The 26,226-nt window shown below is 40.0% G+C and overlaps 1 long non-coding RNA gene across 1 annotated transcript; it reads left to right on the forward strand.

The window, feature by feature from the left end:
• The first annotated feature begins 7,860 nt into the window (after nucleotides 1-7,860).
• LOC123825906 lies at nucleotides 7,861-14,132 on the forward strand. The gene is made up of 3 exons (XR_006786979.1): nucleotides 7,861-7,994; nucleotides 8,905-9,256; nucleotides 13,846-14,132. It is a non-coding gene; the product is annotated as an uncharacterized LOC123825906 (long non-coding RNA).
• The last annotated feature ends 12,094 nt before the right edge of the window (nucleotides 14,133-26,226 follow it).

The raw sequence follows: 26,226 nt of genomic DNA on the forward strand, positions 1-26,226 counted from the left end.
TCCAGCTCTTTCCAGTACAGATAATGTCAAGATCAATCAGCACTCCTATTCCTATTACAATAACAATTGATGATACTTTACCTCTCCCTAATATTTGCAATTTTACTTGAAGACCTGACACACTAGCTGGAAAGAAACCCATCATATCAAATTACTTTAAAAGGAGATATACTTTATATAGAAGTGTGTCTGTACTTCTGCCACATTCTGGTTAAAGAAAACAAAACAAAACAAAAAAGATGGAGATTTGCACATAACCTCAGAGCTATAAATAAAATACTTATTATTAGCTATGCTGTGATTCCAAATCTTCATACTTTATTATCACTCACATCTGTGGACTCTGAAGTTTTCAGTAATACATTTATGTAGTACCTTGTTCAGCACTTCAGTATAAAATAATGCACAGTTAATATCTCTTTGCCTACACTTCAGAAGTTTGCCAGTTTACTTGGACTAAATGTCCCAGGTAGATACAGAGAGCCCCAGCTATTTCTCCCAGAGATTAAGATTTGATTTACTTTTATGCTCTAGGATATTACTAGATTTAGAAAGGACACAATTTACTTTTCAGAACAGCTAGCAAGAAAAGGAGATCAGGTCTCGAAAGATAAGCTTCCATTTTGTTTACCTCAAATAAAATAGATTGACAACTCCTATCTAGAGATGGATTGTTGGGAACCGCCCTGACTGGTATCAGAGGCTGAAACCCCCGCCTAGCTAAGGCTAAGGGAACGCCCTTGGAACCGTAAGCCAGCAAGGAGACAAAAGCTTATCTTCCTGGCAGGAATGCTGCTTCTGCTGCTTTATTCATGACTGAACCCCCAAAAAGCTTGGTCGGTTAGCCAAAGACGGGTAAGATTCCCCACGGGGGAAACGACCTAAGCCAGGCACGATCACTTTTGGGAGGCCCCCCAAAAGAAGGAATTAGGGGGCTGCAGCAAAAGGGGGTGATGGACCCTCGCTCCTCGGTTCTGACATAGCCTGAGTTCTCAGCGTCTGGAAGAAAATCTCCTTATCTCTTGGTTGCCTTAGTTCCCTTGCTCCACCTAAGCCTGAAACAATGACAGGGTGGTACAGCTCGGTACTGAGAAGTGCGGATTTCCCGGGGTGATCAGGCCTAAGAAAGAACATGTAAATTACTGTGAAACCTTCTTTGTTTAGAATGCTCTCAGTTGAATGAGAAGGGTCTTAGGAGGAAGTTAGTTTGTTCCTCAGTCTTACAGCTCTTTGAACCCCAACTCAATAGACCGGCAGAGTTCTTTGTTTTCTATGGTTCCTTACTTCCCCTAATGAGTACTGTATTTTACCTGAATTATTATGCAAAATGAGCCTAATAAAAGCAGGTACAGATGGTAAATCAGCGCGCTCCCCACTAGGGGGGGTGGCCATTTCATCCCTACTTCCCCACAGAAACTAGTTTGTCTCTGTGCATGTGGTGTTTTTTCTCGCGTGTTTATCATCGAGCCATCCACAGCGTTCCGTGGTCACTGCTGGCCGGTGACCCACGCGCAACAATGGATATTAATTAGCCTTGAAAGACTCATAGAATCTTATTTTTTCCTCTTTTAAAATAGAGAAAAAAACTTAGAGGATACTGGTTTTCCTGGCTATTGTCACAATTGTGTTAAAAATGTTCCAGTTTTTGAATGTTTTATTAAAGTCAAATTCATGGAAACTGCCCCATCACCCCCCCAAAAAAAAGACATAAAAATCTTTAAAATATTATCTAAAGCCCACATTCTGACACATATTAAGTAAAAGTTTTTTAACTCTTCATGCAAAAACACTTAGGAAGATTTAACTCAAAATGAGGTATTACCTTTGACCCATGCGATTTTATCATCAGCAATTAGAATCAGAAGCCAAAGAGCTCCCTTCCTGCATGAATGTCATCTCAGCTATAGACATGCTATGCAAACAAAAAGAAAAGAGATTTATGGGCTCTCCATGTTTTATGTTTCCATTGAATTCCCATCATACTCAACACTTCTGTAAGTTTCTCACTTTCTACACCTATTTTTTTTCAACTTGAAATAACAGTCTTACCACAGCAAATTTACTGCCTCCTTTGCAGAATAAAGACATCGGTGGCTATATTTTTCCCACTGACCATCTCTTTGATTCCAGGGATGGTTCACAAGAAACTCCTTGCTGATACTGACCTGATGTGCTTTACATATGAATCCGTGAATGGTGAACAGTAATATTACCAAGCTGGATAGACAATAACTTCTATGATTGACACAACTAAAGATTTTTATTTACCCAAGTAGGAAACTCCAAACTATCTGAACTAATTGTTCTAAATTGCACTTGTCAATTTTCAAAAAATCAAACACTCCATATTTTCACTAATAGTAGCTATGCCCTTGGTGTAGCTCAAATCTCTCAATGTTGTGGAAGCAGAACGTCTTCTGAATTTACTCTGGGAAGTGAATTAAAGATAGAAAATAGGTTGCAGAATTATTAGATGTTATACAGATATGGAAACAATGAGCAATTTTTTAGAATTTGAAGGCTTTTAAAGCTGCTACCGTGAAAACAAAAGGAATTCATTCATCTGATGTTGCAGCTAGGCAGGCAGTATTAAACAGCCAAATTATTTTGACCCGAGAATGCTTGTAGCTTCCTATTAAATCAATGAAAGATTCCCTTTCAAAGTTCTACTGGACCACTGTGGAAAAAGAAAAGGGGGTCTGAGAGTTAATGGTGCAATTTGGAACCAGGGAAATATACATGGTGTCAAACAGAAACCAGTCTTACTTGAAGGGACTAAATCATTGATACTTTAACAAGTACATGCACTAAGACATTGGGGTCTTAAAAATATGATTCCATGAAGTAAACAATATTACCAGAAACCTCTTACTATAGCTCATAAAGTCTGTAGCAGATGTTCTATCTGTACAAATATGACACTGGAAAATCATTCAAGTAGGCCCATATACATTTCCCACATTCTAAAGATCCACTGAAAATATGGTAATTGAATTCTATTTAACTGTTACCCTCTCAAGAATACAAATGTGTCTCACAACGCAGTCCCCAAATAAACCTTAAGGTTACAGATTCCAATTGTAAAACTACCAAAAATCAGATTTATATTGACTAATTAAAATTAATAACAGGTGGGCCATAGTAAATAAGAACCAGTCACATGGTCAGATTGTTAAAAGTGCTTTGGTCTATAGTGTGCCCTCAAACTGTAAGTAAATGTTATACAAGGTGTTAGATACAAAGAAATAAGACAGAAAAACTTACATTATTGGAGCTTACATGTCAGAAATGATCCAGAATGTCTTATAAAGGCCTGGGGGCCGACTGCTCCCATTGACCTGCTTTTCTCTTTTGAGATCATTCGGCTTTGACTTCCATCCAAGGTTAAGGGCTTGCTGTATCACTGATGATTTATCATTCAACCAGACAAACACTGCCAGTAAAATTTCCTTAAAATCTCTTCCTAGCACTTGACACAATATTGACTAACTGAAAGATCAGTCATCAATGAATTCTTTTGACTGATTTAAAACATAAAAGGGGGCACACCCTAAAACTGAAAAGCTCAGGGAAGGCCTGCATGGTCAGATATAAAACACATGAACTTCAGCAACTGCAGAGGATGGTCTGAAATTAAAACTCTTAACCAAAGTGTGTCCTGGTGGGTAATCATGTCCTAGGCTGGTATTGTTCCTGACAAAGATCACTCCTTAACTCAACTTAGAGTGTTCATTGTCTTTTTGCCTCTAACATAACATGCCTTTAAAATGTCAGGGTAATTTTCTGTTTTCTGAACACCTCTCTGCACCACAGCAGAGAAAACATATCTTCTCACTATTACCACTATTGTGTTCATTGTTAACTGCTGACTTAACTGTACCAACCAACCTCAAAATTGTGTCTATTTGTTTTAGTTTTTAACAATCCCAGTGATTCCTGCACTTTTCTTTCTCCAACATTTCTAATCTATTACCAATGGATTCCATGTAACCCCACATGCCCTGGCATATGAAGGTACTGTATGAACTAAGAGGCAAACTGCCATTCTTTAGAACACTTTCTCAGTCCATTGTGATTTTGCTTCCTACAAATATCATTATGTTTGGCTCAAGAAGATTATTAAAATATCTTTTCAGGTTGAAACATTTCTTACGTTGACAGCTGAAAATTCCAAACTTCTTATGAGAACTTGGCCTTTCTGGTGACCTGCCCTCACTCCTCAACTATCCAGAGGCCTGCCAAGAGTTGTGTCATCACAATAAAAGTACACTTACCACCCACATCACTTACAAAATTCCAGGAGTTTTAGATATCTTTTTCTAAAATCCAAGAAAGAAGTCCAAACATATTTTTATGACATCACATGAGGGAAGTGACTCTTATCAATGTGGGGTCACTCACCCAGAGTCACACAGCCTGCAGCTGGGTCAGAAATGTCATGTGGCACTTGGCATATACCCTTTATTTTATTAGGTTTCCTTTTATTTCAGAGGGACTAAAACTTAAACACTACCTTTCCCCTGCTCCTAGTGATTGACAATCCAAATGTGAATTCAGTGCAGTCTCTGAGGTGACCTGGATCATAATTTAGAAGCTGGAACTTAGAGGGAAACATTATTCCTGTCACTGTGTTGACTGATGGGGGCACATGAAGCAGCCACAGTTTTATGTGAAGAATCAGGTGTTTCTTTACCTTTGGGTGGGGCTGTTGCAGGGGGACCTTAAAATCAGACTTCTAGGGGTAACCTCCAAACATCAATTTCTCTAGCTACTCATTTTTTTTATAAATACTAATTCTTTGCCTTATAGAATTTTCTGCATTGATGTTCATGGCAGGTTTACTTAGAAGAGCCCAAAATTGGAAACAACGCAAATGTCCATAAAGGGTGAATAGTTAATCAAAATTAATGCATCCTTAGAATGACATATAACTAGATTTTGAAAAGGGCTATGTTAAAATAATCTTGTTGAGTCAAGAAGTCATCCTCAGCCTAAAATTACATAGGTCATGATAAAAAATTTGGAAAATCCTGAAAATGTATATTAACTCATAATAAAAGAAGCTAATGGGAGTTTTATTAACACTAGAAAATGAGATATTGAGATGACGAATAAAGAGATCACAAGAGGGCATAAAAAGATATTAATAGTAAGGGACATGGTCTTTACATTATCTGGTACATGCATCAGAAAAAATATCATAAATTATATGCTTTCAACATGTTAAGCTTATTATATTCAAGTGTAATTAAAAAATATGCTAAAATTATATATACCCATGAAATATTATCTAAAGTATAATGGAATAGAAAATACAAAATTAAAACAAAACCAACTGTAACATGACATCTTCTTGCCATTTTTTCTGGTTGTCCACCAGGCTGTGGCAGAATTACTCTGCAGGCTGGATACTTTCTGGGGCACTGCTGACGCCAAAAGAGTAGCACCCACAGCCCAGCAGAGCCCAACCTCAAAATTATCAATTATTATACATTCTTCCTAACTCTTCAAGTTCCTCATCCAGGAGAGCAGACTCTGTCCACTCCTCTATCTGGCCAAATATCAGCCCACCAAAGATCAGTCCTCTGCAGGCAGCTGTTTTTTTTTAAAGCCTCTGTTCCTCAATTTGGTCCTCTGTTTCATGAATTCTTGAGGTGTCATCTAAGAGGTCACTTTGTCAAAAGGTTTCTCTATGATCCCCAGACCAGCTAAGATTCAAGGGCATGCTGTGTGTGCCCCCGGGGTTTCTTTCATGCTCCTTCACTGAATTATAACTAATCCCCTAGAGCCATGATTTGTCTGACACCCTGTCTCTGTTACAAGCAAACTTGATAAGCACAAGGCCCACACATGATTTATTCTCCTTGGAGTTTCCAGGGCCCAGCTGAGAGCCTGACACATCACAGAAGCTCTGTGAATGCTTATTAAATTGACAAGGGGAAGCACACACCACTCTTGCAGTCAAATTATGTTTCCATAGACACAAAGGCATTGATGACAGTATGACAGGAGGCCATTGCCTGCTTGGGGACATCCTAGGTTCAGGATTTTACTTCTCATACAGTCGGAAGGAAGGGCAAGATCCTGCTAACAGTGAGGGTTGGTCTCCATTTTATTTCCCTTAAAATCACAGCCCTCCGCAGACACACCTTGTGAATTATGTCTCATCAGCCAGGGCCTGTGTTCTCCCTGTTCTCACAGATAGCCATCTGACAGAAACTCTGGATCCTCAACCTTTGCTAGAGTTACTACGAGGGGAGGAAGGAGCCTACCCTGACCTTATAAGAATCAGGGATGACTTTTCATTCTTTCACATAACATTCTTTATGTTATCTGGTGCCCTACACACCTTCTCTGTGTCCTGTAAATGTGAATTTTCCTGTAACCACCAATGTAAAAAGTACACATTCCCCTATTTTGCCCTTTTCTCCCAATTCTAGAGATTTCCATGCTATGTTTTCTCTCACCTACTAAGGGAGTTTATGCAACTCTTTTTCAATTCTACTTTGATTATAATGAATAAAACATGCTGCAAAACTACCTTTCTTCACACGATTTGAAACCTATATTCCCAGCTTATGTGATCATTATGGCTCAGGCAATCTCAGCTATAGAGTAGACTGTTTTTTTGTTTTGTTTTGTTTTGTTTTTGTTTGTTTGTTTTTTGACAGGGCCTGGGTGAACCTTCTCCTTCAGGGGTTTCTGTGCTCCTCTCTACCTTATGCTTGGCATCATCCATGGGCAAATCCGGTGACCACAAGAAATCCACCCAGATGGAACTCAGACATTGTCCCAACACCCAGAGAGTACAAAGACAGGTCCAACAAACACATGTGTAGAGCGTGGTGTATACGAAGCTGATCCCTGAGAACTAGCAGCCCACAGGCACGTGAACTTTCACCAAAGGCCTTTCTTCTTGGGACACTCAGGACATCTCCCACTTCACACCCAATATCCTCACATCTTTTTGAGACTTCGTGTTTAAAGTCTGTGTCCCTGAAAGCAAAAACTGGTCTAGTGACAAGCTGAGAAAGAAGAAGGGTCCACACTGAAAAGTTTACAGAGCAAAGACCAAGACATAGCAGCGTCCTATGCTGGCACAAATGGTTCACCCTTTCAGGGATATATGTGCCCCATCAGCTTTGCTAATGCAAATGTGCACTACAGCTCAGTAGGATCACCCTCTCCTGAGAGCTTGGCAGATGCAGAATCTCTGACCCACTGCAGCCCAGTCAGAACTGGTAGTTTAATGGCATCTGAAGACATCCCTTCTGCACAGGAGAGCAATAGAAGTGATTCTGCCCTCACATGAAGGGACCTCATTCTGATTGGGAAACCAAATTAGCTGGACAGCTCCTGAAGCTACATTTGTAAGGTTTCACTTGGGTATTACAATATTTACAATGTCTCACAGGTGATCCAATGCCCAGCAGGGGTGATATTCATGTTTTAGAATTTTCTGACTTAGCTCAAGAACACCTGCTCTGTAGAGAAAAGTCAAGTGTGAAAGAGAGAGGCTGTGGGAAGGACTACTGTGCCCCCTACATGGAGCTGTGTGAAGACCCAGAAAGCCAAACCCTTCAGGCTTTTCTTTTTCCTAACACAGCATGAGCGTGTTTATATGGGAGCTTGTGGGTGCCTGTGTGGTTTCGAGAAGCCTCAGGCGCTCTCAAGGAAGCAGAATACAGGGGATCAGCACTGGTCTGAAGGGAAGAGGGTGGAAACAACTGAAGGCTGGGCATTGGAGGGTTCTGTGTGCCAACCCTGCCCCAGATCACATGACAAGAATAGTAAACATGCCCCAGAATAAAGCTCAGGTTACAGGTAGGACACACAGCAGATTGCACCATTCTGGACAGAGGTACCTATGAGCCTGGCAGAACCTCAGGGTTTACTGAAAGCCATATCTACAGAGGAGGCAGCAGACACCATGGGATCCCTTTCAGTCTCTACCATCAGAGGACTTGTCCACTGGCAAGGCCTCCTGCTCATTCGTAAGTAGGAGACAATTCCTTGGGGTAGACTAAGGATCTGACAGAGAGACTGCCTGGGATCTGCTGGAGAGACCAGTGTTTTGAGGAAAGATGGAAGGCTTCTGTCTGGAACTGAGTGTAAAGGACAAAAAGAAAGAGAAGGATAGAAAAGGGGGCCCAGCAAGAGGAAAATCTCATAATCTGGAAATGGTGGGTGGCAGGAAAAGCTGGATTGCTGTTTATTCCCTCTTCAATTCATCACTGAGCATTGAATTATGAAAACTGGTAATAATAATAATGATTTAAGTCAGGAAAGAGCAGAAAAATTCATCCAAGGGTTCTAGGCATTGTTTTCACCACAAACCTCAGACATCGGTAAATGCATCCCATGATTTACGGGACCCTGGGAAAACTCATTCATTCAACACAATGTATTTCTAGGCAGCTGGAGTCAGTGGAGGGACTAAGTCTGAGAAGCCCTGCACTCATGAAGTCCATGTTTTATGGAAGAGAGAGGGAAAAGGAATGGTCCCAATGTGAGGTCAGGTAACCAAAATAGCCATGAAAAAAAAATAAATAAAAACAGGAAGACAGTCAGAAAGTGAAGGCAGAGAATCTTTAGAGAAGGTGGTCAGCAAAGGTGTCTATCAAATATGTCCCTAAACGTCAGAAGGGGTCTGAGTATAGTGAAGGGGTGAGTAAAACAAACACCAGGAGAAGAGTACTTGAAACAGAAAAAGTAAGTTTCAGAGATGCTGGAATTTACTTTCAGAAGTAATGGGGGCCATGCTATTGACTTTGACCATGGAAGACAGACACTCTTATACAGACCAAAGCTGAGAGATAGAGACCTGCTCAGAATTAAGGCCCATTCTTCCCAACCCAATACAAAGATACAAATATTGATGAATTTCTTTTTCCTATTTTTTAGTCTCACTCTTAAACTTCTGGTGCTTGCCCACCATGGCCCAACAGGATATGTGGTTGAAAAATGCTGCTGAAGGGGAGAATCTGCACTTAAATATCCACAACATGCCGCCTGATGTAAAACGTGTTTGCATGGTACAGAGGGACAGTCCCAGACAGATATCATATATTTGCTTTTCTTGTACGATATGAAGACCACCATGTAAGATTTCCAAAAACTGGACGAGTGACATTAAACTCCAATGGATCTTTGCTGTTAAAGAAGGTCACCAAGGGAGATGCAGGAATCTACACCATAGCAGTGGAAAAACAGGATTCCAAAACATTAATAGGATATGGGAAGCTCAGTGTATATCGTGAGTGATTGTTTTCTGATCTCTAGGTGTTGGGGGGCAGTGAATTGTACTTGAAACACAGAACTGCTAATTCTCGACTCTGCTTCCATTGCTCTCTGTATTTTGTTTCGGGCTGGATTTTGACATCTATTGCAGGATACACAGAGTGTAGACAAACTTGGTAAGGTCTCAGTTCCCTTCCCATCTTGCAGCCCTGCAGATAGTCACTGCAGACAGAAGGGTCATTCTGATGAGAGTAACTCAGCAGAGGGAAAACTCTCTCAGTTCAGCCCCCTGAGCATGTTCCTATGAACTTGACTGGAGGCTGACCCCGCTATACTAGGTCAGAGCATGGTCTGAGAGACCTTGTGATATTCATACAGAGCTCAGCTCAATAACCCCTTCCCAGAACCCTGTGCCAGAGATCTTGACTCCAGGGACACTGGGGAGTCTCTGCCAGGTTGTGTTCGGGGTCCTTAAAAAGGCTGACTGTGTAACAATTTAATGCACGCCTGAGTCACAAGGCTCCTGAGCCTGTCACCAGTCCTGGCTCAAGCCCAAGAGTCACATCTTGGCAGAAATGGAATTTCGTATCACCTGAGTCTGTGTATGGAGAACACAGTTAGACAATGTCTCTGGATATTCACTGACTGTCCTGGGGAATTTAGGAAGGTTCAGAAGGAGTCAGCATTCCCAGAAAAAACCTGAGAAACAAAGATGCTCTCAGAAAGTCCTCATTCACCAGAGATCAGCCCAGTGGATTTTCTCTTGGACTTGATGAGTAAGATGTGCCTCATTTGAGCAGCTTTTCTATTTCAAGATTTAGGTCTGAACCTTTAATATTTTACAGTTCCTGCACTGACAAGAGGGTAGCCAAATATTCATTGAGAATAAACTCAGAAACAGGAAGATACTGTCAGTCAATCAGTCACACAATCCTTGAGCATCTGATCAGAGTCATTGAGTACTGTCTGTAGTCATAGACTTGATTTCTCTATCTCAGGGGACATATGAGGGGCTCTTGGGCTTCTTAAACCAATGAATTGGTTCAGATACTTTTTCTTTAGGCTTCCTTAGCTCATAGGGATATACTTTTTTCTGTGTAGTGAGCAAAATGGAGAAACAATCTATTTTCCTCTAGAATCCTTTTACCTACAGTAACAAAGTCACTGCATAAAATACACAGGCCTCCCTCACAGGTGGTTTACCCACATCTCCCTGCTCGGGACTTGACATCACTTATTTGGTTTCTGTTGTGGTGCAGTCATACCCACCAGATATAAAGGAAAGGACTTTGCCTTCTCATTCCCCACTGTATCGCTGAAACCAGCTTAGGACCAACATGTAACAAATAGTCAGCTGCTTTTGATATATTAGGAAGAAATAAATGTTGATTGAATGATTGCATGAATGATCCAAAATTTCTGCAGACCTGGAACCTGGATTCAGAGTCCTTGAATTGCTCATCATAGGGGACAATCTTTCTGTGCCTCCAGGAACTAAGACCATTATCTCAGATCCTTTTTATTTCTCTAATAAAATAGTTCTTTTTGCAGTTGGTCTAGAGCCCCAGGGTAATAATAATAATTTTCACATACAGAAGAATTTTAAGTTCTTTTGAAATCTCTATCTCATAGCCACCTAACAAAAATTACCCACTATCACCAGAATTTCAGAAAGGCAGTGCTCCCTATTTGCTATAACTTACACATTTTGTATTTGCCCAAGTCCTCACCTGCTATCCGAGGAGAGATAATGACTTTGATGGTCAAGGGCAGAGCTCATGAATCTGCTGCCATAATCAGCTTCTGTCTGTCTCTTTTCTTCTTTCCTAAATTACTTATTGAAATTTGCTCTATTATTTATTGGCTCACTGGCTCATTTCATTCACCTTCACCTGGAAAACCCTGTCTCACCTCTCCCCCCAGAGGCCTGAGTAGTCAATTTACCACTGACTTGCTTCTGGTCCTTATGTGTTATTTCTGCTCTAACCCTAGTCTCTAGGATGTCCTGGGAAATAATGCCCCATGGAAACACACCTCATCTGAGCAATAGAAGTCTGTGCAGCTGGAAGGAGAGGTTTCTGCTCAGCCAGGCATTCAGTCGGTGGTCAGTGAAGAACCAGGACAAGTGCACGGGTGTCACTGACTCCCATTCCTATGCCTTTCCATAACCAAACACTGATACTAAACTAACACCTGAGGAAGTCTGAATTTTCCCCAGACATATAGCTGGAGGCCATACATTCTCTGAGCACTCAGATTCCCAATTTTTGTTTTTGTGATACATCAACCTGCCTTATTATTTCAAAGAGTCAAGTTACTGAGAGGTGACAAGTGCCAACTATGATTGAAGAAGCTTTCGGAGAAATCAAAGGTATCACACAGGGCCATTTTTCCTCTCACATGAAGGGTAAGGTTAATCCCACCCAGTATCGCAAGCAACAGATTTGACCTTGAAAGATTTGATTTTCATTTTATTTAATAATGGTGGTGCTCAGCATCTTTTTTTGTGTGTGTGACAATTGGCCATTTGTATATATTCTCTGGAAAAAATTCTACTCAAGCGCTGTGTCCCTTTATAAATCAGATTATTCATTGTGCCCTTGTTGTAGAGTTGTAAATCTTGTATATTCTAGACATTAACCTTTTATTTTCCATAGGACTTGTGAAATATTTTCTCCATTTCATATGTCACCTTTCAATCTGTTGTGGTTTTTGATGAACAGAATTTTTCATTTTGACAAAATTCAAATTGTCGATTTTTGCCTGAATTCTTAGTGCCATATTCATAAAATCATTGCCAACTTAATGTTATAATGCTTCTTTCTATACTTTTCCTAAGCATTTTAAACTTCTACATCTGACCTTTACAATTTGATCTATTTTGACCTAATTTTGGTGTATAGTATAAGGTAACAATCCATGTCAACTGTTTGCATGTGGACATTCCTTCCCAATATCAGTGTTAAAAACTCTATCTTTTCGCCCTGGCTGGCATAGCTCAATGGATTGAGCATGGGCTGCGAACCAAAGTGTTGCAGGTTCGATTCCAAGTCAGGGTACATGCCTGGGTTGCAGGCCATGACCCCCAGCAACCCCACATTGATGTTTCTCTCTCTCTCTCTTTCTCTTTCCCTTCCCTCTCTAAAAAGTTTTCGAGCCAGTGTCTCACTGTTTTGGTTACTTTAGCTCTGCAGTAATTTTTGAGCTCAGGAAAGTATAGATGTTGTACTGCATTCTTTTTTAAACATCATTTCAGCAATTTGGGGTTCATTGAATTTCCTTATGAAATGTAGGATGGGGTTTTCTATTTCTGTAAGAAAGACCTTGAGGTTTTGATAGTGATTATGTCAAATAGGTAGATAGTTTGGGCTCTTCTAAAGAATTAACATGCATGTTTTTCCATTTATTTGTGCCTAGTTTTTTAAAAAAAATATTTGGTAGTTTTAAATGTATACAATTTCTACCCCATTAATTAAGTTTATTCCTTGAATCCTAGTCTTTTGATGCTATACAAAATGGAACATTTTTATGAATTTTGCTTTGTAATTTTTTATTGTTGTTGCAAGAAAAGAAAGTGATCTTAAGTGTTTATTTTCTGTCCTGCAACTTTGTCTTATTTATTAGTTCTAAGTGTGTGTGTATGTTTGTGTGTGTCAGAACATTTATAGTTTTCTCTCTATAGAATTATGTTATCTTTTCAAAAAGGATATTTTTTTTTCTTTTTCACCAATTTGGATACAACTTGTTTCATCTTCTTGCAAAAATGTGGTGGTCAAAACTTCCAGTAGTCTGTTGAATATATGGAATTATAGCATCTATTTCTTGTTCATGATATTACTAAAATTTTGAGTTTTTCCATGGAATATTGTGTTAACTCTGGGCTTTCATGTATGGCCTTTATTATAGTATATAGTTACTTCTATTTCTACTGTCAGTGTTTTGTTTCTTTTTTGTTAAAACCATAACCACTTCCCTCTGTAAATTAATTTCAACATGACAATGAATCAGTAGCTACAAAATAAAATCTTGTTCAGACTTAAAAGTGTTTTAGACAGAAATCTTTCAGGTCTATAGTCGCTAAGACTGTATTGGACCATTCTTATTTCCTAATGAGTTATTTAGCAAAAGTTAAATGCTTTTCTACTTACTGTAAACTTCCCTTGTCTGTAGGGATGTGCAAAGTTGGTAAGCCTGCCTACACCAACATACATAAAATTTTATGTAAGTACTGGGATGCATTTTGAAGTAAAAAAAAAAATAGAAAATGATTAAGAAAAGCTCATGAGAGAAAGATTGTAGCTGATGATGAGGTTATAGGACACATGGGCTGGGGAGAGGTTCTGTGGGCTGTGACTACACAGATGTTTGCAAGAACAGTGAAGGAATCACCCAAAGGTTATATGGGGACAGAGAGGAGCTGTTGCTCTCTCCTTACATACTGTCACCTGAGATACACAATTGTTCTTCTGGAAATATCAAAACCTTACTCTGGTGACCTCTGCATAGCTCACCGTGGACTGTGAATGTTTGAGATCTCTGAGTAAGCAGCATGGCTCCACATCTCAAGGCCATTCTCAATGAGTCACATTCTCTGTTTCTCCACAGGGCGTGTGAGAAAGCCCACCCTGCGAGCCAGCAACACCACAGTCACAGAGGATAAGGATGCTGTGGTCTTGACCTGCAACTCAAATGAGCTCACCATCCAGTGGTTGTTCAATGGCAAAGAACTGCAGCCCACAGAGCGAATGAAGTTGTCCCAGGACCGCAGAAGCCTCACCATAGACCCTGTCAAGAGGGAAGATGCTGGGAATTACCAGTGTGAAGCCTCCAACCCCATCAGTTCTGTTGCAAGTGTGCCTCTTGAGCTGGATGTGAAATTGGAGTGACTCTCCTATCCCCTTCTAGGCTGTTATATTCTAAATAAACAGTTTTCTTGCATTATTAGCATAGATTCATTCTGAAAGTGAATAGTCCTTACAAAATTTGCATTGAGTCAATCAACAGTCAAAAATCTGAGCTAACATTGTCACTGTTCTTGACTTAAAGTCACATTTCAGACTAAAACCTGCCTTGTTTTGGTCTCACATGTACCATGTCCACAGTGTAGCTGGCATTGTGTCCCCCAGAGGATGAGCAGTGGTCCTGTGATAACCAATGGGATAAGGTGAAGGGCTTAGAGAATCTGGGCAGTGTTTCTTCCCCATGCAAACACGTGGAGGCACTGGCACATAGTTGTAGACAATGGGAATAGACATGAGGACACCCATGTGTATAGCAACACTGATTTTTGTTTGTGCCCATGAGTCTCTGTTCCTTATATATCAATAAGATTATTGTTATGAGTCCAGAACATTGCTTTTCTTTCTGTTAAAAAGATATTATTGGAAACTTTGGTAATAATACCAAAGTTTTAGCTCAAATGTCCTAGTTCAGAGTCTAATGCATGGAGTTGGAAAAGACCCCACACTTTATACAGCTAAGTTCAACCTCTTTGGTCTTTTTGTAACTCTTGGATAAGAGGACATCACCTAAAGAGAAATGGAGGTGAAGTGTGAGGGAAAAGATTCGTAATCTCAAGTGGCTATTTAAATTCCCACTATGTGTTTCATAGAAAAACATTTATCAAAGCAAAATATTTGGTCATTGTCAGTTCCTCTACACTTAGGTAACTAATCAGGCTAAATTAGATGACACCAGCCATGTTGTAGGAGCAAGAACACAATTCTTCCTTGGTGACTAATTTTGATGAACTGAAAAGTGACAGAGATAAATAGAATGCCTAACAGAAAAACTTTAGAAGCACAGCCTTCTGGGAGATCAAATCCTGGCTCTATTCAGGGAGTCTCGATTACTTTTCACCTGTTTAGAAATTGCAGGAACTGATGTAGATGCAAAATGGATCTTGGCTGAGAGACATATAGTTGTGTTTCCCTCCACTGTGCACAAACATGTTTGTTACTCACAGGGGACTCAAGACTTGGAAATTTTAGTTTAAGGTAAAAAGTTATGAGTCCAGTAAATAATGTATATGTTAAAACTTTTGTTTCAGAAATTACAGATAAGGCTTGTCCTGTCTCCTGTGAAAACAGCTGACTTCCTGGGGCACTGCTCAAGATTACGTACTGTAGACAACTGGAGGCACCTGGCCTTTATGCTTTTATGTTCAGGGACACACACACACACACACACACACACACACACACACACACACACAACTAACAGGATTACTCTCCCCTGGGAATAGCTAACTGCCCAGGACAGGAATGCTGCAGCTTCTGAATCTCAAAGCCCACACCACACCTTGTTTATTCCCCTGTTATGAAAAGTCTGGTCTGGAAAGAGAAGACAAAATGCTCTCTTAGGGTATGAGCCCATCATCTTCTAAGATGGCTGGCCATCTGAATAAAGTCCCCATAAAGATTCAATCGCTGTCATTGCTTATTGGGTTTGGTAGTGACATGAAGGCAGAATGCTGGTGTCTTTTCAGGTTTCATTATGACCTTGAGGCCTTAATGTTTCCTCAGAGTCGTCAATCCACACAGAGGTCCTTTCTGATCTCAGGCCTCTGACTTCCATATTTTAGAGCATTCTCTTTAGAAATGTAATTGCAACTTGTAATTACCGAATCTTTCTTTTGCCCACTTGAAATACACAAGAGTCCTTAAAATTTTCTTGCCAATCTTATGATTCAGCGAGTATCTGTCAAAAACTCCTGTGTCCATCTCTTAAAATTTAATCCTCCTGAGTTTCTGTGTATTAGTCTCTGTGGGAAGTAGAAGACTAACTTGGGTGAGGACCTTGAAAACCAGGAGGTAAAATGACATCCTGTAAAGATTTTATGAAAAGCTTCCATTTACTTTTCTGTAAAGCCAAAGAGCAAACAGAGATGCCTTTGGTTCTTTCACTTGTTCTTAAAATCTTCACAGCCTTCTTTCTCATGAGTGCTGAGTTCTGGCTCACTATGTTAATGTATGTTTTTTTTTATAAAGTGTTTCTTGTCTCTTAAATTTGTGTGATGCTTGTTTCCCTCTGACATCACGTTCTAATACTTATATTTCCCTAATCCTCTCATCTTGCTTATAGCTGTCCATCCTTATTATATTTTTAAATATTCCAATGTGTTTAATCTGGTTGAAATGTTTCAATACATATTTCCAGTTGTCCTGCCTCCATCCTTAGTTGGTGTCCACAGCATAAGGTGACCTGACTACCTAGATTGTTCTGGTAACAAGGTTGATTAAAATGACCTTTGTATTAGAATCTGAGAAAAAGGGTAGAGATAAATCACTGCACCTCTGCAGCAGCCTAGTCAACAACAGTGCTGTCATTGTACATATATTTTCACTCACTCTCAAGGAACAAGTTTACAGAGATTGTAAAAATATTCTGCTGTGAAACTCTGAAACTTTTTTAAACATGCACGTCTCTGCCACATTAGTCTGCCACAGGTCTGCACTGGAAGACCCCGTTTTGTTCCTCCTATGACATGGATCTCAGGTAGATATCAGTGTCCTGGTAACCAGGTGCACTAGGAAAGAAAAGTTATGAAACATGACATATGGGATAAGAATCAAGGGAAAGAAGGAGATGAGAATCCCTTTGGGGTCTAGGAGTCTGAAGAGCAATGAAGGTTTGTAAGATTGTGCATATGAAGTTTCCAGATTTTATCCCATAGTTAATTTCAATTCATATATTTCCCTCTCCCTTCCCTCACCCCATTTACTTTCTTTCCTTGCATTACTTTCATTTCAAATTTTGTTTTTTCTTTTCCTACAACTTGTTTCCATTTCACACTCTTACTATTTCTCCCACATCCAGACACAGAAAACCAATATTCTTGTCAATGGGCATCTCACTTCCTTTTCCCTCCACTCTTAAAATACCCCTGCTTTCTCTCCACCTTTAGCAATCTTTGATAGTTGGTTGTAGGTAGGGTAATTGTTGTTGCTTTTTTTTCAATTTTATGTTGGGATCTTTACTAATTTTGTGGTTCAAATATGAAATTTTACTCACCCTCACTCCTTCTCTTTTCTTCTCTTGTAAAATTTTTAATTTTTCCCTGTCTTAACCTGTTTTTGTTTGTCTTCAATTTCTTTTTCTCCCTGTCTTGTTGTTTTTTATTCATTCTCCTTTTTTCCCTTTTTTTCCAAACATCATAAATTTTTATTTTTCCCTCTATTAGACTGGTTTTTGTTACTCACTCTTAGTATTCTCTTCCCCTCTATCATTTCAAAATAATTTCCTATTCCTCTCAATATGTATTGAACTTTTATGTTTCTTTTTTCCTCTTATTCCCATACCAACTATATTAATTTTACCTCATTTGTTGTTGATAGAACTGTGGTGGATCTTTCTCTTCCATTTCATTCCTATATTTGTGTTAATTATTTAATATTTCCCTTTTGTTTTCCTTTATCTTACTTTATTTTCTCTATATTATTTTAATTTCTGTTTAAAAAAGAACCTAAAAAATAGTATTAGATTAAAAAAAGACCCTAATACTATATGCTTCTCTGTTCATATTCCATTGCACATTCTTCATTCACTTTTTCATTCATGATGTAAATTTTACTTTCACTCTTTGCATTGCTCCACCTCCCATTTCTTGTTAGTGGTCCTCTCTGTACACTCTCAATTTTTTTTTTCTTTCTGTAAGTCATCCCATATACCTTGTCATTTCTTATAAAGGTCTTCATCTATTTACACTCTTACTACATACCATATTTTTAAACCCATAAGACACACCTACGTTTTAGAGGAGGAAAACAGAAAAAAACATTAGAACTAAAAATGTGTTAAATATTTAACAACATAAATAACATAATATTTCACCAATGTAAATATAAACAGAGCTCAACAGCACTATTAACAACCATTATTCCTCCCAAAAATTTTTTTTGGGGGGCAAGGGAAGTGTGTCTTATAGTCTGAACAATATGATACTTCTTCATTTGCCCTTGGTAGTGGGGTGGAGGGGGACAGTTATTTTTGGGTAGGGGTTTGTTTCCTGGTCTCTGTGGTTTTCTTCTGGCAGTACCTTCACAAGAGCACACAACACATGGTAAGATGAGTGACCCACAGTCAACCAGCTGGAGGAAAGGACCTATCAAAGAAACACCCCAAAAAATCAAAACTCAATTACATCTAGAGAACAAACATGAAAGCCATAAAGATCATCCTGAGAACATGTATTTCAGGTGATTGGAGGACACTGTACCACTGAATGGTACAGCCTCCCAGTGTAGAACTTCTCCTCACAAAGTCAGAAAGTCAAATCAGATCAATTTAAGAAGCAGAAGCAAACAAGAAGAGTCAAACAAATAATGGGAAGACAAAGAAATAATCCCCAGTTTAAAGGAAAGGGGGGCTCCTCTGAAGCAGTAATGAATAAAATAGAAGCAAGTCAACAATCAGATATTCAGTTCAAAACAGTGATTATAAGGAATCTGAATGAGCTCACAGACCTTTACCAAAAACTACAGGGAACCTACCAGGAATTTAATGAAAACTGTATCATCAAAGAAAAGGATATAAAAACAATCAACAAAGGCCAAAAGGAAATGAAGAATACAATTTCTGAAATGAAGAATACAGTAGAAGGTGTCAAAAGCAGGCTAGATGAAACAGAGGATCAAATCAGCAAGCTGGAGGACAAAGTAGGAAAAAAAAAAAACTCCCAGAAAGAGCAAGAAGAGGGAAAAAACACTCTTAAAGAATGAAGAGGGGCTAAGGGAACTGCTGGACAACAGGAAACATAATAATATCCATATAATAAGGATACTAGAAGGAGAAGAAGAGGAGCAAGGAATAGAACACCTGTTTGAAAAAGCAATCATGGAAAACTTACTTAATTTAATGAGAGAAAAAGCCACACAAGTCCAGGAAGCACAGAGGTTTTGCAAGAGCAATCGGAAGGGGCCCACTCCAAGATGCATCATAATGAAAAGGGCAAAATTCAAAGAAATACAGAGAATCTCAAAGGCAGCAAGGGAGAAACAGGAAGTAACATAAAAGGGAACTCTGATAAGCTTAGCAGCTAACCTCTTAATAGAAAAACTAAAAGCCAGAAGGGAACAGAAAAAAATATTGCTAGTAATGAAAAGCAAAAGACTGGAACCAACACTACTCTATCCAGAAAGGCTCTCATTTTAAAAGGAAGGTGAAATTAGGCCTTTTCCAGGAAAGAAAGAAGGCCAAAAGAAGACACCTCCACAAAAAGTGTATGGCAGGCAATGCAAAGGGATTGCTTTAAGACAATAAAGAAAGCCCTGGCTATTGTGGTTCAGTGGCTGAGTGCCAGCCGGTGAATTAATGGGACACTGGTACGATTCCCATTCTAGGGCACATGCCTAGGTTGCCAACAAGATCTCCAGTAGGAGGCTTGCATAAGGCAACCACATATTGATGTTTCTCTCCCTCTCTTTCTCTCTCCCTCCCAATCTCTCTAAATATAAATGTAAAACATCTTAAAAAAAAGAAGATGAAGAAAAAGAGTTAGAGAGGAACACAGGTACAGAGGGGGTAAATTGAATGAATAATTGCCTATTGATAATAACCTTAAATTTACATTTAAGGTTATTAACTGCACCAATCAAAAGGCATAGGGTAGCTGAAAGGATAAGAAAGCATGACCCACACTTAGGCTACCTACAAGAGACCCACCTGAGAAGAAAAGACTTACCCAGTCTGAGGGTGAAGGGTTGGAAGAACACATTCCAAGCAAATAGACAGGAAAAATAAACCTGGGAAGCAATACCTGAATCAGAGATAATAGACATCAATACAAAGGCAATAATAAGAGACACAGAAGGATATTTCAAACTACTCAAAGGCAGAATCCATCAAGATGACAATAATCATTGTAAACATATATGCACCAAATTCTGGATCACCCAAATTTATTACAAAAATCTTGGAGGGCCAGAAGAAAGATATAGACAGCCAAACACTTCTACTTGGGTGTTTTAACAGCCCATTAACAACAATGGCTAGATCTTCAACATGAAGAGTCAACAAGGATATTAGGGCACCCAATATGCACTAGACAAATAGACTTAAAAGATATATGCAGAACCTTTCACCTCAAGGAAGCAAAATGCACATTTTTTCAAACACATATGGGACATTTTCAAAGATAGACCACATGCTGAGTCACTCAACAAGCCTCAACAAATTCAAGGAAATTGAAATCACATCAGACATTTTCTTGGGCCACAATGACTTCAAACTAGAAAACAACTACAGAGGAAAAACTCAAGAACAGTCAAATTCACAAGACTGAATAACATATTATCAAACAATGAATGGGTTAGCAATGAGATATATAAGAAGTCAAAAAAGTTTCTGGAAACAAATGAAAATCAACATATAACAGCCTAAATGCCTATGAGACATATCAAAGGAAGTCTTGGGAGAGACATTCATAGCAATCCAGGCATACCTAAAAAAAGACACACACATTTCAAATAACAACCTGACTTTGATCTATAAGAACTAGAGGAACATCAAGAAGCAAAGCCCAGAGCCAGTAAAAGAGACAAAATAATCAAGATCAGATCAGAATGCAATGACATAACAACTAAGAGAACAATTCAAAGAATTAATAAATGCAGGAGCTAGTTCTTTCCAAAGATTAAAAAAATGGGAAGCCTTTAAGCAGACTCATGAGGAAACAAAGAGAGAGGGCCCAAATAAATACAATTAGAAATGACACAGGATAGATTACACCTGATATCACAGAAATACAATAGACTGGAAGAAATTACTATGAAAACAATATGCCAAGACATTTGAAAACTTGGGTGAAATGAACACGTTTCTACAAACATAAAATCTTCCACAACTGAATCAAGAAGAAGCAGAATGCCTAAACAGGCCAGTAACAGTAAGTGAAATTGAAGCAGTAAGCAAAAAAATTCTGGCACACAAAAGCCCCAGATAGGATAGTTTCATAGGAGAATTTTGAAAAAAAAATATATATAGATAGATATATAGATATATAGGTATATGGAAGAGCTAACCCCTATTTTTCTCAGACTATTCTAAAAATTCAAAATGAGGGAAAATTCCCAAAGTCTTTTGTTGAGACCAGCATCAGCCTAATCCCCAACCAAATATAGATACAGCAAAGAAAGAAAACAATGGGATAATATCACTTATGAACATACATGCTAAATCCTTAACAAAATATTGGCAATCCACAATGAGAAATACAATAAAGATCACACAACATGATCACTTGGGATTCATCCCAAGGATGTAAGGATGGTACCATATTTGCAAATCAATAAATGTAATATATCAGAAAAAAAAAAGAAAGACAAAAATCATATGAATATATCAATAGAGGCTGAAAAGGCATTTGCTAGAGTACATCACCCATTTATGACTAAAAAAACAACAACAACACACAGCAGAGTTGTAGTAGAGGGAGCACTGCAACAAAATGAAGGCCATATATGAGAAACTTAGAACCAACATCATACTCAATGGGTAAAACCTGAAAGTTTTCCCCCTAAGATCAGGAATAAGACAAGGGTGTGGGCTTTCAACACTTCTATTCAACATCCTACAAGAATTCCTAGCCATAACAATCAGAAAAGGTAAAGAATTAATGATATTCACATTGGATAAAAGGAAGTAAAACAGTCTATACTTAATTACTACTTAATCATTGTTATTGTTGTTTTTACATGTCCCTAATTTCAATTAATATTTGCTGAGCTTGTTGTTGCCTGCAAGAATCCAGTCTCATTTCTGTTGTTGAGGAATTTGGCCCAAGAAGTCTCCCACAAGGGTGCCTGCTCAGTTTCAATATCATTCAATTACTTTTATGTTCAATTAATTGATTTCCAAAAATACATACAGCACAAATGCTTAAGAATGGTCTTCATGTGGTTGACAACAACAAATGGATTTATAAGGGTCCCCTGTTCTAATGGTACATCTATGGTATTGCAGTATTTTCCTTCTAAATAAGAAATATTGTGTATGGTAATTCAGGAGACATTTTGATTGTTCATTGTTCATTCCTTTGTAGATTCTATAAACATGTAATGAACTCATACTTTAAATCTATCAGGCACTGTCTGAGGCACTTGTGGCATGGTAGTGCATGAAAGAAATGAACTGCACATGAGTGATGATGACCAACTATTTACTTGACCACTAATATTTCAAAGGCACTTCAGGATGCCTTAGTATTTGTAATCCCAGACAAACATTGACCTAAATGTGCTCCTGGAGAATTTTGCTTAATCTCTTTCTATTTTCGCCACCCCTCACTTTTTCTTATATACCACCTTAAATTCTTCATAAAATACTTTGATGATGCAGACCCGGCTCATGGTGTCCACATCATTATGGATGAAATATGAAAGAAATTCAAACAGACTACCGAGTCCTGGGGAGGAAAGGAGACTGTATGGCTTTTCTCTCAAGGGGAGCGAAAGTCTTGGCCCTGTGTTCAATGAGCTTTTATTGTCTTACTGGGCACATTACTAGAACATCCTCATTAACTATGGGCAGGCTCCCTTTAGGTAGTTACCTTTTACAGGAAGGGAAGGACAGGATGCTGGTAAACACACCACTGAAGAGGGATATTTGTGAATGAAAAGGTAAAAGAAGTTGGACTGGTTATACTCATTTTGGAAGGTTTAGCATGGTTTTTAGGAAGTTGCTTTGCAGTAAATGTCCTCAATTCAGGGTGAGGGAGTTTTAGCAAAAAGCAAGACTCATAGAAGCCTAGGTACATAGCAGGCCTGATTCCCCATGGGAAAACCTATCCATGGGCGTGGGTCCTGTGCATCTGCAAGTGGGAACTGGGCCCACAACACATAGAGCAGTCCCCTACACTCTGACTCAGGGCTCAGAACAAATAATCTCAGAAACCGTCTCTTCATATTGCCCCAACTATCCTCACCAGTTACATGGATGACTACACTTGTTTTCTCACCAAACCTCCTGCTTGTAACCCAGCTTCCTCACTAATCCTGGGTAATGAGGAGGCTAAAAATAGGAATCCTGTGCCTCCTATCTTTAAAAATGTTTTGGCTGGGCTAATCATCCAACTAAGAGACATCAATTAGCAGAAGGAAATAAAGTTTTTAATATATAATCATAGAGAATTCACAGAAGCATAAAAAAATCCCAGGACTGTGAGGAAACTTGGGATTATAAACATTCAGGACAAAGGAGAAAAAAAGAAAATGGAGTCTTTTGTTTCAGAAGTCAGAATGAGTGTTTTGCAGGTAGTTGAGAAGACCAGATCCTACCTGGCAACAGAATTTTTTTCTGGACAACTCAGAATCACTAGGGCACAGGGGTTATGTAGCCAACACATGCCTTCCTGGAGCACTTTTATTTCCCATATGTAATCAAATTAGCCTAAAGGTGTAGGAGGGTACAGCCAGGTGGCCTCTGAAAGAAGGATTTGTAATGGGGTTCAGAACTCAAGGTGTCCAGGAGATATTAGAAAGATATATAGGATGTCCTCACCCTCCACCACAGGTGTGAGTTGGGGTCAGGGACACATGGAGCAGGGCCATTCATAGCTGTTTTGCATAGTAATGGACCCTTGCAGCTAACCTCTGGCATGGTCATTAAAATATCTATAACCTTTAAGTGGTTGCATAGATATGTTAAATAGCTGTGGCCATGCTCTGAGCCAGGGGAATGGAAGGAACTTCCCCACAAGATGTAACTGGGAGGCAACTCCCCCTAGTTACAATGCCTGACTGCGTGAGAACTTGGAGATGATTTTCTCCAGGACACGGGACCACCCCTGCGCAAACTCATGATGGAGCTCAGTAAAGCTGGAAGGATATTTAACCCAGACTCAGCAGCCATTGAAGAGAAGCACACGGCTGCAGCCTTGTAAGGAGGACTATGCACTTTTGGCACAGGGGGACCCCCCCCCCACCCCCTGCTGCCATGAGAAGAATCACCATTCAGCTTTAGCAGAGAAGCACTGTGCACCTTTAGCAAAGAATCATCACACAGCTTCAGCAGAGAACCACACGCAGCTTTAGCTGGAGATCCGTGCAACACAGCTGATAGTTTTGAGAACTGAGGAAGGCCTACTAGTTGAGCATGGATTACTGGGAAGAACTAGGAACTGCCTGAGCCATGGACTTCTATTTCTTTCCCTGAGATACAGTACCCCAGACTGGGCAAAGGGGGGAAGGAAGGACTGTGTGTGTTTGTGGGTGTTTTAAGGGACTTTGTGATTTTAATTGTTGGGAATAAGGAAATTAAGAACTAAATTTAACCTTAGTTAACAAGAACCACATTGTAGCTAAAAAGAATTGATAAAAGAGACAAAGTGCAGTTAAGCAAACATCCTGTGTTGAGCAGATGCTCTCCCCTGGGTAGGCTAGATAAGCAATGCTTTGTAGTTTTAATGAGAAAATAAGAACCTAGCTAACTAGAGCCAGGAGATTACTAGGTTAATGAACAAACATCCTGCCTTCCCACCTTATGCAAGAATGCTTGGTTTGAAATTCCCGAGCGCGGTCTTTGTAAGCGAATTGCTAACTGCCACGTCTGCTTCTGTATAACGCTTGCTTGCCCGCCCCTATATAAGGACATAGTTGTAAATGCTCGGCACAGCTCTCGTTTGCAACTCCTTGTGGGCACTGTGTCGCTGGACACTTTGAGAGTTCGCCCCTGCCCAGGTTAAACTTGGCCAACAAAGTAACATCTTTGATACCCTGAAAGTCTCCGATATTTGTTCTCGCATTTGCTGGATGCTACATTTGGAGGCCCCAGCAAGATCTCCCTTATAGGTGGAGATTCGGTTCGGACACCGGATGGGCAGCTCAGCTGAGTAAGTATGTACCGAGGATCCTCTTTTGGTTTCTGGTTTCTGGGCTCTGGAGCAAATAACCCTGAGGTAGTAGGTGAGACGCTGCCGGTAGCCTACCCAGGGACCTCCAGAGGCGGACGCCGCCCCTGGAATTTGGTTTTGGAAATTAAGTAGTGACCGGTCATGTCAGGTTCCCTTCCCTTTTGTGCCGCGCCACGCCACGATTGAAATATTTGAGTGTGTGAGTGAACGAGCTCGTGAATGACTGTGTTTGTAGCCCCACGGGGAAACCTACGGGGCATGAGAGGGCCCTAACCTGCGGATCCTGTGTCAGATCATACGGCATAACAGTTGGCAGTCTAACCCGGACTCTGATTGGGCAACCTTAGCCAAGATCGACATCGCCTTGCGAAAGGGCAGGCCAGGAGGGCAAGCAACTGTGTTCTGTGTCTTGTTTTGTCTGCTCATTGTGTCACAAGTTGACTTCTGAATTACATGCCTAATTCGTGTGTGAGGGATATTGCCTTTTCTGTCGCCTTGTTGGTTTGTATTATTTGTCTCTTCTCCTATCTCCCGGACCTCATCAGAATGGGCCAACAGGAGTCGGTGCCGGGATCCCCACTTGATTGTCTGTTAAGGAATTTTTCCAATTTCCAGAGGTGAGCACGAGGGTATGGAGGACCCCCACTGGATCCGGAATTTTTAAGAACATTAAGCCAGCTCGAGTGGCCCACCTTTGATGTTGGATGGCCCTCGGAGGGGACTTTTGACTTGCCCACCCTTTTTTCTGTTCAAGCCACAGTATACAGGGCCCCCCATCCAGATCAGTTCCTCTATATAGATGTCTTGGTCGACATTGCCACTGAGCGGCCCTGATACATCAATAAGTGTCAGGGTGGAAATCAGAGAGGGAGGCGGGCGGTGTGCCTAGCATCAGTGGGGAATAAGGCAAAAGGGAGGGGAACTGAGACCTGGTCACCGCATTAGGTGGGCCCCCGGGACGGTCGAGACTGTACCCCGTCTTACCAGGGCCACTGGAGGACCATTTAGATCCTGTGAATGCACCCCCGCCTTATCCCCGGAAGTAGGAGCCTGATTCTTCCTTGCAGGAGGTAGGTGGAGTTTCCAGCCCGCCACATATGCGAGGGGGAACTCGCTATGGAACGGGCGCGGAAGGCACC

Source organism: Phyllostomus hastatus, unplaced genomic scaffold (assembly GCF_019186645.2).
Source record: "Phyllostomus hastatus isolate PE091 unplaced genomic scaffold, TTU_PhHast_1.1 phas_contig_699, whole genome shotgun sequence".
NCBI lineage: Eukaryota > Metazoa > Chordata > Mammalia > Chiroptera > Phyllostomidae > Phyllostomus > Phyllostomus hastatus.